General features: G+C 43.9%; 1 long non-coding RNA gene across 7 annotated transcripts in view; it reads left to right on the top strand.

Moving 5' to 3' along the window:
• The first annotated feature begins 3,828 nt into the window (after positions 1–3,828).
• LOC122553067 (uncharacterized) overlaps positions 3,829–14,397 on the top strand; it is a 94,123-nt gene continuing 83,554 nt past the window's right edge. For 4 of the 7 annotated variants that reach the window (XR_015758523.1, XR_015758525.1, XR_015758520.1 and 1 more), the window contains exon 1: positions 3,829–3,964. This is a non-coding gene — a long non-coding RNA (uncharacterized LOC122553067). Of the gene's footprint in view, positions 3,965–11,979; positions 12,076–14,397 lie in introns of all 7 variants that reach the window. The other 3 variants (XR_015758526.1, XR_015758521.1, XR_015758524.1) reach the window with 1 other exon arrangement.

Raw genomic sequence — 14,397 nt, 5'->3', positions numbered from 1 at the left:
AGGATTTTCACCAGCTTTCAAAGTATTCCGAGTGCAAAGAGCTTTCTGTCTCTCTCTCTTCCCTCCTCTCTCTCTCTCTCTCTGTCACACACACACAATCTCTCTCTCTCCTCTCTCTATCCTAATCACTGAAAGCCCTTTTTGAGGGCAACGTTAGTCGCTTAAGTGATAACGATATCGGCAGCAAAGCGCAATCTGCCGACCGTATGTCTGCCTGGGGGGCGCACCTCGTTAATCTGCTCATCCTTTACACAGTTGAAATAATAATATATTCGTTGTCCCACAGGTCACACGAAAACTGTCAGTGGTCCTTGGAAGCTACAGTTTATGACTTCAGGGCGTGCCTCCCCTTGTTTCTCCTGTAGAGAACACACATGTGAGAGATCAGCTCGGGTCAAACTTGCAACCTCCCCCAACCAAACAAGCCCCTTTCCTAATCAAAGAAGTTTGGAGGAATTGGGGGCAGGGGAGAGGGTGGGAAGTGACCAGATAAATAAGAAGAGACAGGGGAGTGCTGGTGATGGGGTGCAGGGAAACCATGGGGTAGTGGAGTTTTTGGGAAAAATAACAAAATTTAGCAACAATTAGACAGCCCCGGCTCCCATTTGAAATCTCATAGCTTTGAACAAGAGGGATTAACACCTTCTCCCTCCATCCTCACTCCGCCCTCCAGTTAAATAACACATGTAAATCGATTTGAATATTAACATCTCCATTGCTAACACCAAGGGTCAGAAATCGCTCGGACAGCAAGCGCAGAGTTTAATCGTTTGACTGTCCCAAATGATTCGGGACAGTCTGTGTTAGTGGATCACTAAAGATCACTCAACAACACTAAACAGTGACAGCACACCACCTCCCCCTTTAAATGAGTTGAAATGACATCGGGCTGTTAAATCAGAATGAATGATTTGGAGATGCCGGTGTTGGACTACCACCTGATGAAGGAGCTTCCAATTAAACCTGTTGGACTATAACCTGATGTTTTGTGATTTTTAAATTAGAATGAAAGCCGCTTATTTATTAGCAACGGGTCAATCGATTTGTGATCCATTCCAAGGTGACACACTTGCCTTTTCTCAGTGAGAAAATCACACCTAGTATATTTGCCGCAGGAATTCGTTTTAGTGTCTGAATACAAATTAAAATTAGCGGCTAAGATTAATTCAATGAACGTGGATCGAAGCCTTGAATAAATATTGGGGGAAAAAGTCACCCCTTCGTTCCCAAATTGCAAACAGCCTTTCAAAGATTGGTACCCGAAAAGCTTGCAACAGGGATATATTTTGGGGTATTATGTATTGGCTGCTGTCCAGTTCAGTAAAATCGCACGCATATATTTTGTCCGCTGTGTATGTGGATTGCTGGGGCTTTGTTTTATTAACAGGAACCGTCAGACTCGTTTGAAGAGTCAAAATAAATCAGAGCTCTATTTGATGTCTGCTCACTTCTCGGGAACTGTTGTGTTAAAGCAAAAATGCATAGGCGTGTGAACAGGCCAAAACAAAAATGAGGTACAGTCATCAACCGCCCGTATCCGGTACAATTTCTTAGTCAACCTTAAATCGAGAAGAATAAAGAGTACCAGAAAGGAACGTGGGCAAACCTCCCCTCTACCCTGGGTTCTATCAATTAGATTCTGGGTGCACTGTACCTAATCTATGTTGACCCAGTGCAGTCCTATAACCAACAGCTACCTTTCCTAACTTATCTCTCCAAGGTGGTGTTCAAAATTCCAATTGATCCAACCTCAACTGCTCTTTCTTTTGGAATAAATTCCACGTTTCTTTTTTTTAAGGAGTTGGAAAAGGTAGATGTTTTTGTAAAAAAAAAGGAGGAAGTGATGTGCTAGCCCGGGTTGAGCTCAGCAGGTTTCACGGATTTTTGCAATTTTTCATGAGCTAAGAAAAAGCTGACACATCAAAAACTGCAAGATCGCAAAATGGTTCACTGGAAGGTGACCCACAAAAGGTGACATCGAAATAAAACAAAACTTGCCTTTGTGTAGCACCTGAGCCCCTGTTTGTGAAGTGCAGTTATTGTTGCCATAAAGACAAAACCCGGAAGACATCAATATTCTGATATTGTGTATGGAGAGGGTGGTTGATTCAGGGGTAAGTATTGACCAGCACTCTCGGGATATCGGGATAACTCCCCTCCTCTTCAGCTTTTACACCCACAGGAACAGACAGTTAAAACTTCGACTCCCTGCAGTGTGGAAGCAGGTTATTCGCCCCAACTGAGTCCACACTGACCCTACAAAGAGCATCCTACCCAGATCCAGCCCCCCCCCCCCCCCCCCCCCCCCCGCAACCCTGCATTTCCCATGACGAATCCACCTAGCCTGCACACCCCTGGACACTATGGGTAATGTTGCATGATCTGTTGCACTCTAACCTGCGCATCTTTGGACTGTCAGAGGAAACCGGGGCACCCAGAGGAAACTCACGCAGGCAAGGGGGGACTGTGCAAACTCCACACAAATAGTTGCCCGAGGGTGGAATTAAACCCGTGGTCCCTGGCGATGTGAGGCTAGCCACTGAGCCACCGTAATGCCCTATTTGGTTCAATATTTCACCCGAAACAGGGCACATCCGATATTGCAGCGCTCCCCATCTTCAATCCGATCTACCTCAAGTACTGCACTGGACGGTCGATCATAATATTTCTCTGCTTCAGCCCAGGACTGCGAATTCTATCTGGAGCTCTGTGACTGGAAAGTAACCGGTGTAAAGGTTTTAAAGGGACATCTTAAAGTCTTTACTATGCTGTGCAGATAGGTCGAGTATTTTAATAAGCCGGGAGCGAATAAGTGGATATGCACTATCTGAACCAGGGTGGAGGGCACTGAATGGCCCTCCCTTGTTTCTGTTAATCTTTCTTCCTGAAGCACAAAGGTTGTGGAGTTTAGAGAGTGAATCCTAAAAAAAAGTTATGACAGGGAGAAAGCTGTAGGGAATGGCGTTAAGTTTAGACACACTGGAGACTAAAAGGGTAAACGGGTTGACATTCCACCCATTGGAGGTTAGAGGAATGAGAGGCGATTTAATTGAAACATACAGGATGCTTAAAGGGCCTGATTGGATCAATGTTGAGAGGATGCTGTCCCCATGGGAGAGTCCGGGACCAGAGGGCATAGTCTCAGAATAAAGGAGCGCTAATTTAAGACTGAGGTGAGGAGGAATTTCTTCTCTCCAAGGGTTGTCAATCTTTGGAACTCATTCTACAGGGAGCTGCGGGGGCAGAGTCCATGTATATATTGAAGGCTGAGAGAGATCGATTCTTGATCAGGAGGGGACTCAATGGTGCTGGGAAAAGGGCAGGAAAATGGAATGCTGAATCGGTCATGATCCTGTTGAATGGTGGAGTAGGCTCAAGGAGCCGAACGTCCTACTCCAATTGTTCCAATTGTTTATGGAGACTAGGAGTGGAAGTTTGCAGCAATCACAGGACACTACAGACCAGGAGGAGGTCACGCAGATGGGGAGGGTCGAGTTTGTAATGGAATTTGGAAACAAGGATAATTGTTCAAAAATCGAATTTCTAGATAACACTCAATCAGAAAATGAAAACAACAGAAGCACCCAAAAGTCAGCTATGCAGCCTGGAGACAGCGTATTATAAAGAAAATGCAATTCAAGTGAAAATCCCAAACTCTGTCTGACCCCGCGAGTGCCCGTACCTCATTGTGAGAGGATGTCTTGAGTTTGAATAGAAGGGTGTCTCCCCCTGGTGGAGATCGCGGGCAGGGTGGTGTTTGGATGGGGGTGTGTTTCGGGGGGGGCGCAGTTATTGTCGAGGGCTGGGAATGAGCGGCGAGGTCTCAAGTAACGCTGGCTGTTCGATGACAAATGCATTGCTGAGGGGGGAGTCTGCACTGCAAAAAAAAAATAAGCCCCGTTTTGCAAAAATGCCACCGACCCACGGGCTTCCCTGAGTGAGAGGAAACAGCTTTCCAATCAAGGTAAGGTTGCCGCGTCTCTGTACGGATCAGTTCAGAAAACACGAACGTGCCGTGACTGAGTGCAGAACAAAACCTCCGAATGCTTCTATTCTTGGCTACAAGTTGCAACGCATTCAGAAGTTAAAAAAAAAGTTCAGTTTTACATTTCGTGGTAGTTGTATTTTCTTTAAAGCTGTCGGAGCAGCATTCGACGTGCTGCAAGGAAGCGAGCTCACTGTAGCTCGTGAAAAACAGCATCAAGTCTGCAAAGTTGTTGTTAAATAAATCAGTGCAAAGCATTGGCTGTGTTTTTAAAAGTGCAAGGACTGAATGCTTGCCGGTCTTACTATAACATAAACCGTCATTTCTTTTTGTATTGACTACAAGAGATGTATCGAGCAAGGTCACTGTTGGTGTAGACGTTGCATGCGAGGGGATTAAAAACAACCCAACTGTATGGAACCGGCGGGCGCTAGTGTTCAGCTTTTGCTGTATATTGTATGTGTCAGAACTACACTGTGCATGGCTTGCCTTGAATTGCAGTCTGTAACATCATAACTTCTTCCTAATGAAGGGCTTTCGCACGAAACGTCGATTTTCCTGCTCCTGCTTGCTGTGCTTTTCCAGCACCTCTCTGACCTAAACATAGTAACTTAGTCGAGAGTGTGGTGCTGGAAAAGCACAGCAGGTCAGGAAGCATCCGAAAAGCAGGAGAAGCGAAGTTTCGGGCAAGAGTCTTTCATCAGGAATTATACCCCGGTATTGAGACATCGAGAGGCGAAATTACAAATCTGAACCAAAATTGACCGACTTACTTTATTGATTCCCTCCCCCATTAAATTCCAATCCTGAAACTGACGTGATCTCCTCTTCGCGGTCGAAGGAGTGAAACCAAAATAACTCGCGCATGGCAATGAATGTCGTCGATGTCAGGGATTACTTTAAGGCAATTTTCACTGAGATGGGCCGCGTTTCTCATTGCAGTTTGAGTGAGATTGTGAGTTAGAAATTGATTGTCACGAACAGAAATTGCTGGGGAAACTCTCAGTAGAGAGTAAGCAGAGTTAACGTTTCGGGTCCACTGACCCTCCTTTCGAACTTATTTCTTGCAAAACGCACTTGCAAACAGGATCCAATTTCTTTCAGTGGATAATGCATGGGTTTTTTTTTATGGGTCCCATAATGCTTATTTAAAGAGACCATTTTGGATTAACGAACGGCTAATGCGTGTATATTTCTGAAGCTTGTTTCCCTTTTAATCGACTAAAGCAAACAATTCCCTGGGTTATAGTAATGCCATTAAAAAGGGCTCGTGTCGTGCTTCGGAGGTGTAAACGAATATAACTGAATGAGCACATTTAAAAATAAAGCCATTAATATCATTAAATATTACTGCGGAACAAATTGTCTGCAGCTTCTAGCTATCCCAACGCGCTTTAAAACAAGAAAAAGAAAACGCATTTTGAAAATGCATGATTCACACGATTTCTGTTAATTGTCAGAAATGTTTTAGGGCAGTAATATTTTGGATTTCATATCTTAAACCAAAACTCTCATTTTGGTTTAGAGAGTCCAGAAAGGACCAGAATATTGACAAATACATTTTAAATGGGAACAATGTGATTTAATTTCCCCCAGAAAATGTCCAGTAACTTTAAAAAAAAACCGTGTTTCTGGGAGGATTGAGTAGAAAATACTTCTACACCTTCTGACATTTGTAAACGAGTTAGTTCCCAGGCAGTTGGAAAATACACAATTATGCTCATTAAAGGAACTAAATCATTGCACGCTGAGATGGGGATTGCGATTGTGAAGGCTTTTGTCACCCCCCCCCCCCCCCGCCCCCATCCCCCCCTGCTGATGGCAAGTGTTAATTTCTGTCTTCACCGTGTCTGCATTAGGAACTGTCATGAAAGGGCGTTGGGACGTGTATGTTAACCAGTGATTAATGCACCCCGGGATTAGTTTCAGCACAGGGACACATTGAGTACATAAACTGCAGCCGGGACTGCATCAATCACCCGACAAGGCTGAGTCTAGATGGCTTGTTGTGCCCTCGGTTCTCCGGGCAGACTAGCGCAAGCAGCGACTGACCGTATCAAACTGCCGTCAGCCTATTTAAATTCGCAAAGGCCGATTTAGAAATTCGTCTTTTACCCTATCCGCAAGTGTGTTTGAATTTAATTCACTCGCCCCTTATCCCAACGCCGTGCTGCCGGAGGAAATCTGTAACCAGCAAAACCAATGTCACAAAACAAGCCTTTCAGACACGATAAATCTGAATTCTCATTGTCTCTCGGTTGACCAAGAATGGACACGGGTCTTTCGGAGCATTTCCACAAGAACCGTTTCCCTCAGCCAGATTTCTTCAGCAGCTATATTTTTTTTCATAGATTGAAAACAGTGGATGCGTGTCTCGAAACACGTTTAAGATAATCTCTTGCAATAATTTCCCCAGCAGGATTGGCAGTTCTTTAGAAAGAATCTAAAATGAGATGCAGATTTTTTTTTGAAAAAGAAAGATGTAAAGTAAGACAAAATCTGAAACACACGCCTCGAATTTTGATGTCAGCTGTGAATTTTGGGGAACTTCTATTTAATATTGTGCAAAGTAATAATGTGATGTGGCTGTTCCAGTATTTTCAATGATGCTCGCTGTTACTGGAATCCTTTCCACTTGATTCCAGACCCACTCTTAACAATTTCAAAACACAATTTCAAAATAATTTTCAATCACCGGGTCTGCCACTTTAAATGAATTCGATTATATGCTTCACATTATGCTTGGCATGAGTCGGAGGAATGGTTGAAACTATAGCTGGATTGCAGTAAAAGCTATTTGCCCACTCGGCTGCATCTTGAGTGACTATTGTAGTTGCAGGGATTGGTTGTATAGGCTTGCCCAGATTAGGATAAATAGCTATCCTTAAAAGCCCCCCTAAAGTACTACCTCACGGATCTGTCTCCACGTCTAATCACTTCCTTCACCGCGTGCAGATTATCCAAGCAGCTGTCCAGCAACAACAGTATCGCTTCGTTATCTCAGACTCGGACGGGGATAATGCTTGTACAGTCACACGAACCATTTGGCTCGGCGATGGTTCGATTCTCCTGTGTACAGAATAGTATTTTCTGACATATATGGTTTTCATTTTCCTTTCACGCTCCCTCTGCATAAACTGCTTCTGCCGTGTTTCTTTTGTGAGAAAGAGAGTAGAAAAGAAGGCCGAGCCGCCGGTTTTGATTTACTGTGTCAGTTTGTGATCTCATTGCCCAGTATGGAAAATATTAGACTGGGTCCAGATTGCGTGCAATAGTCAGACCAAGAAGCAACATGGGGTAAAAATAAAACCGGTCTTTATAAAATTATGGAAGCGAGTGATACAATAACTGACTGTATGCACCTTCTGCTTTCTGGCAATTGTATTTTGAACAGAATTGATGTTTGTTTAACTCGTTACTGTGTCGTCTCAGTGTTTCTTTTTCCAGGCAATGTTGATTATTTCATTCTCTGTTTTGTTCTGGGGTAAATCCGCGTTAGAAAACGGTTTAGAATGAATGCAGATTTAGACATGCCATTAACAGGTGAGCATGTATGCATGGTTCCACTGAACTTCGCTTTCCTAAGCCGTGGAAAGAAAGAGATCTCCAAACAGTGGCTTTAAATCCCTTCAAGCAGTGCATCTGCAAGTGAAATGCGGGCCTTTCTTTGGATTTGGCGAACGTTAGTATGGTTGGCCGTCCCGTTTTGTTTGCTGAATATTAATTCCCATGATCTTCCTCAATCCGATGATATGAGCATGCCCCCGCGTGCCTGGCGTTTGTTCAAGGGGAAATACAATAAAGTCTACAGCGATTATTAAGTACATGACATCTCATTAGAAGCGGCGAGCAGTTGAGAGGTTTCCTTTCGCTTTCTGAGCACGGAATACGAGGTTAGCTCTTTAACCCAGCAGCTTTCCACTTCACCCAATTGGCCTCTTCACATTTTACATATTTCGAGGGCAAGGGCCCTCCACAATAACATGGTAACTTCTCCCGTGGCACCTTATCTGACGCCACTTGTACAGCAAGCACAGTCGGAGACACAGCAGCTGACAGCAGCTTTGAAAAGCATGGCTGTCCCACTGAGCCACCCAGTTTAAATTTCAGCAAGACTTGGAGAATAAGTGCACCGCAGCCTAGGTTGTGGGTCACATAGCTCGGTAATGTTGCACCCTGCCACAATCATTTCAAAAGAGTTGAATTTAATTAGCTGTTATTCTTTTTAAAATTAATCTGATCTGTTTGAGTGTGGAAAACAGCCTATAACTGTTATGATAGCATTTTAGTTATATTTTCAGAATGCTATGTAAAAATCATTTATTCACAGATACGACGTTGCAGAAAACAAAATGATTTTCATGGAAAAAAATTGAGATGTTTCTTATTAATGGCATCACAGTATAAAGAACATAATATTTCCTCCACAAATAACTGACGACTTCATATCTTGAAGTTTTCAACAAATTGGACTGAATTTTCATTTTTTTTAATAGTGGCATCCTCCTGGTGTTTTACATACAGTGCAGAAAGAGGCTATTCAGCCATCAACTCTGCACTAACTCTCTAAAGAGCATTCCACTCTCCCCTGCTCTGCATGGGGTGTTTACAGTCGTCAGCCCACCTAACCTTCATATCTCTGGAATGTGGGGGCAACCCACACAGACAATAGACAATAGGTGCAGGAGTAGGCCATTCTACCCTTCGAGCCTGCACCACCATTCAATATGATCATGGCTGATCATTCTTAATTAGTATCCTGTTCCTGCCTTATCTCCATAACCCTTGATTCCACTATCCTTGAGAGCTCTATCCAAATCTTTCTTAACTGAATCCAGAGACTGGGCCTCCACTGCCCTCTGGGGCAGAGCACTCCACACAGCCACCACTCTCTGGGTGAAGAAGTTTCTCCTCATCTTTGCCCGAAATGGTCTACCCCGTATTTTTAAGCTGTGTCCTCTGGTTTGTCACTCACCCATCAGCGGAAATATGTTTCCTCCCTCCAGAGTGTCCAATCCTTTAATAATCTTAAATGTCTCAATCAGATCCCTTCTCAGTCTTTTAAACTCAAGGGTATACAAGCCTAGTCGCTCCAGTCTTTCAGCATAAGGTAGTCCCACCATTCCAGGAATTGACCTCGTGAACCTATGCTGCACTCCCTCAATAGCCAGAATGTCTTTCCTCAAATTTGGAGACCAGAACTGCACACAATACTCCAGGTGTGGTCTCACCAGGGCCCTGTACAGCTGCAGAAGAACCTCTTTGCTTCTATACTCAATCCCTCTTGTTATGAAGGCCAGCATGCTATTAGCCTTCTTCACTACCTGCTGTACCTGCATGCTTACCTTCATTGACTGGTGTACAAGAACACCCAGAAGTCTTTGTACTGCCCCTTTACCTAAATTGATTCCATTTAGGTAGTTATCTGCCTTCCTGTTCTTGCCACCAAAGTAGATAACCATACATTTATCCACATTAAACTGCATCTGCCATGCATCTGACCACTCACTTAACCTGTCCAGGTCACCCTGTAATCTCCTAACATCCTCATCACATTTCACCCTGCCACCCAGCTTAGTATCATCAGCAAATTTGCTAATGTTATTACTAATACCATCTTCTATATCATTAATATATATTGTAAAAAGCTGCGGTCCCAGCACTGATCCCTGCGGTACCCCACTGGTCACTGCCTGCCATTCCGAAATGGAGCCCTTTATCATTACTCTTTGTTTCCTGTCAGCCAACCAACTTTCAATCCAAGTTAGTACTTTGCCCCCAATACCATGTGCCCTAACTTTGCTCACTAACCTCCTATGTGGGACTTTATCAAAAGCTTTCTGAAAGTCCGGGTACACTACATCTACTAGATCTCCCTCGTCCATCTTCAGAGTTACATCCTCAAAAAATTCCAGAAGATTAGTCAAGCATGATTTCCCCTTCATAAATCCATGCTGACTCTGACCTATCCTGTTACTACTATCCAGATGTGTCGTAATTTCATCCTTTATGATAGACTCCAGCATCTTTCCCACCACTGAGGTCAGACTAACTGGTCTATAATTTCCTGCTTTCTCTCTCCCACCTTTCTTAAAAAGTGATACAACATTAGCCACCCTCCAATCCGCAGGAACTGATCCCGAATCTATCGAACTCTGGAAAGTAATCACCAACGCATCCACAATTTCTCGAGCCACCTCCTTCAGTACCCTGGGATGTAGACCATCAGGCTCCGGGGACTTATCAACCTTCAGACCTAACAGTCTCTCCAACACCAATTCCTGGCAAATATAAATTCCCTTCAGTTCAGGTCCTTCAGCCACTGTTACCTCTGGGAGATTGCTTGTGCCTTCCCCAGTGAACACAGATCTGAAGTACCAATTCAATTCTTCTGCCATTTCTTTGTTCCCCGTAATATATTCCCCTGTTTCTGTCTTCAAGGGCCCAATTTTAGTCTTAACCATTTTTTTGCCTTTCACATACCTAAAAAAGCTTTTACTATCCTCCTTTATATTTTTGGTCAGTTTACCTTTGTACCTCATTTTTTCTCTGCATATTTCCTTCTTAGTAATCCTCTGTTGTTCTTTAAAAGCTTCCCAGTCCTCAGTTTTCCCACTTATCTTTGCTATGTTATACTTTTTCTCTTTTAACTTTATATGTTTCTTAACTTCCCTCGTCAGCCATGGCCATCCGTGCCTCCTCCTAGGATCTTTCTTCTTTTTGGAATGAACTGATCCTGCATCTTCTGCATTATACACAGAAATATCTGCCATTGTTCCTCCACTGTCATCCCTGCTAAGGTATTGCACCATTGAACTTTGGCCAGCTCCTCCCTCATAGCTCCATAGTTCCCTTTATTCAACTGAAATATTGTCACTTCCGTTTGTACCCTCTCCCTCTCAAATTGCAGATTGAAGCTTATTGTATTATGGTCACTACTTCCCAATGGCTCCTTCACTTCGAGGTCCCTGATCAAATCTGGTTTGTTGCACAGTACCAGATCCAGAATTGCCTTCTCCCTGGTAGGCTCCAACACCAGCTGTTCTAAGATTCCATCTCAGAGGCACTCCACAAAGTCTCTTTCTTAAGGTCCAATACCATCCTGATTATCCCAGTCTACCTGCATGTTGAAATCCACCATAACAACTGTAGTAACATCTTTGCGACAGGCCAATTTCAGCTCCTGATTCAACTTACATCCGACATCCAGACTACTGTTTGGGGGCCTGTAGATAACTCCAAAGAGGGTCTTTTTATCCTTAGAATTTCTCAGCTCTATCCATACTGACTCCACATCCCCTGATTCTAGGTCCCCTCGTGCAAGGGACTGAGTATCATGCCTTACCAACATGGCCACCCCACCTCCTCTGCCCGTCAGACACAAGGAGAACTTGGAAACTGCACACAGACTGGAATTGAAGCCAGGGCCCTGGCACCATGAGGCAGCAATGTTAATCATTGTGCCAACATGCACCTTCCACCAGGAAGCAAATCCTGACATGGTCTGTCCAGTGTAGCTCTCATTCAAAAATGTCTCTGTAAATTGTCTTCTCTCATCCCTCTTTAAGGGGCAGGGACACATCTCCAGGAACTTTTGTTCATTCTTTCACAGGACTTGTACATCGTGGCAAGACTATTTCCCTCATCCCTAATTGCCCTTGAGTGAGTCACCTCGCTGAACTCTAAAATCCATGTTTTGACGGTAGAGCCACAGTGCTGTTGTGGGGGGGGCCTTTCCAGGATTAAGACCCAGAAACAATGAAGGAACAGTGACATAGTTCCAAATCAGAATGGTATGTGGTTTGGATGGAACAAGTGGCGTCACTCACATACGTTTGTTGTCCTGTTATGCCCTTGTGGAGGTCATACGTTTAGAGGTGTAACAAGAACACAAAGTCTGGCTTCTCAATCCAAAAGGCTTTGAAAGAAAACATTGAGCATTTTCACAGACTACAATTGTGTAACTAAATTAAATGCATTTCTTGCAATTTCAGTCAAGGAAGGTCAAGTGGCACACTAGATAACATCCTTGCCTCTGAGACAGAAGGTCCAGATTTGAGTCCCATCGCAAGGCTTGCCAGTGATGGAAGGTGTGTTCATAAAGTGGTCAAGCACATTAATTATTGACATGTAAAACCTTCTAATGTATCAGTGACATGCAATAAGAATGGGAGAGTCTCCTGGTCAACCATACTTGATGCAGAGTAGTGTCCCTCAGGCTGTAGCCTCTGGTAACAGGTTGATAACCTATTCCAAGAAGTATATCTAAAACAGACTTACATATGTGTTTTGTCTGCCTCGTGCATCATTACCTGCAGAAAGCTTGTAAGTCTTTGTTTTACATCTTCTTACATAGTGCAAACCTTAATGGCTCAGGTTAATGGAAACGTTAAGTTGTTCATTGAATTTTGTTTTTATGAACACAAATTGAGCAGGTTGATTAGCTTATCGTGCTAAATGCTCAATTTTTATTTATTATTTATGAATGAATAAAGCAAATTACTCTTTGCCAAATGGTCTACTATCTACAAGTTCAGTGTTGCTTTGGATTTGATTTTTAAATATAAAATTCGAGCCAACTAGGTACAAAACTGATGCTGAAGTTTATCTAAAAACATCGTAAAGTCTGAAATATGAAGTTTAAGGCAAGGCTTGTTTTATTCTGCTCTGTTCCACATAACGAAGGAATCGAATCATTATGCATTAACTTCATAACCAGAAGACCTGTTGAACATCAAACTATATTTAGTTATACAAGTGAATAATCCCATGCAGAGATTCTAGATCTGAGTATTTTGTGCCCTTGATTAAATGATCTTTGACATAATTTAGGATATCTGCACAGGACACCTTAATACATCTTCCACTACGACCCCCCCCCCCCCCCACCACACACACACACACACACACACACCAACACCACCACCACCACTTCCTGGACCTCTCCATCTCCATTTCCAATGACCAACTCAAGACAGACATCGACTACAAACCCACTGACTCCCACCGCTACCAAACCCATTATACCTTCTCCCATCCTCCCTCCTATAAAAACACTATCCCTTACTCCCAATTCTTCTGCCTCAGCTGTATCTGCTCAAGGAGGAGCAATTCCAATCCAGGACATCCAAGATGACCACATTTTCCCTTCCCATATGATCAACAATGCCCTCCAGCACATCCCATCCATTTCCAGCACCTCTGCCCTTGAATCCCACCTCTCCAATTGCAACAAGAATACAATTCCTGTGGCCATCACCTTACACCCTACAAATCTCTGGAAACAGCACATTATCATCAGCCATTTCCATCACTTACAACCAGACCCCACTACTAGAGATATGTTTACCGCCCCACCCCTATTGGCATTCCGCAGAGACCATTCCCTCCAAGACACCCTTGTTAGGTCCACACCCTCCAACAACCCATCCTCCACTCCTGGCACCTTCCCTTGCTGCTGCAAAAAGTGTAAAACTTGTACCCACAACTCCCCCCTCATCTCTATACAAGGCCCCAAAGAATCCTATATATGGCAGAGATTTTCCTGCACATCCAAACACCTTACCTACTGTGTCCGTTGCTCTTGATGTGGTCTCCTCTACATTGGGTAGATAGAATGCCAATTCTTGAAACGTTTCAGAGAACATCTCTGGGATACACTCACCAAACAACCCCACCACCTTGTGGCCGACCACTTCAATTCCACCACTAAATCCAAGCCACCTGATGACTGGGGAAGAACATCTCATCTTCCACCATAGGACCCTCCAAACACACGGCATTAATGTCGACTTTACCAGTTTCCTTACCTTTCCTCACCCCACCTCATCCTCTTTCAAACCCTCCAACCCGGCACTGCCCTCTTGAACTGTCCTACCTATCCATCTTCCATCCCCCCTATCCAATTCACCTGCCCATCCGAACTATCACTATCACCCACCACCTGCATCTACCTATCGCCTTCCCAGCTACCTTCCCCCCACCTCCACCCCCACCCTTTTATTCATAAGGACCTTCCCACCCACATTCCTAACGAAGGGCTTTTGCCCAAAATGTCAACTCTCCTGTTCTTTCAATGCTGCCTGACTGGATATGCTTTTCCAACATCCACTTTGACTCTGATCTCCAGCATCTGCAGTCCTCACTTTCTCTCTGATAGAATAGTGTTCTGCTGGCCTTTGCCTGGTCTTAAAACAATAATCTTGGTGAAAGCAACAAAAGCTGGAGATCTTAGCATTTATGGAGAGACAGTGCAAGCTAACATTTCAAGGCTAGATGGCTCTTCAGCAGTGCTGAAGTGATGTGTGGAGGGGATAGCATTTATGCTGTGGTTTGGGGTTGGGGGCGTGTGGGGGTAGTGGGTGCAGAGTGCTGGTGGAGAAAAGGTGTTGATAGTTCAGATAAAGTGATCA

Source organism: Chiloscyllium plagiosum, unplaced genomic scaffold, assembly GCF_037043375.1.
Source record: "Chiloscyllium plagiosum isolate Xiang-an unplaced genomic scaffold, Cpla_swu_hap1 HiC_scaffold_10, whole genome shotgun sequence".
Lineage (NCBI taxonomy): Eukaryota > Metazoa > Chordata > Chondrichthyes > Orectolobiformes > Hemiscylliidae > Chiloscyllium > Chiloscyllium plagiosum.
This window is presented reverse-complemented; position numbering and strand designations above follow the sequence as displayed.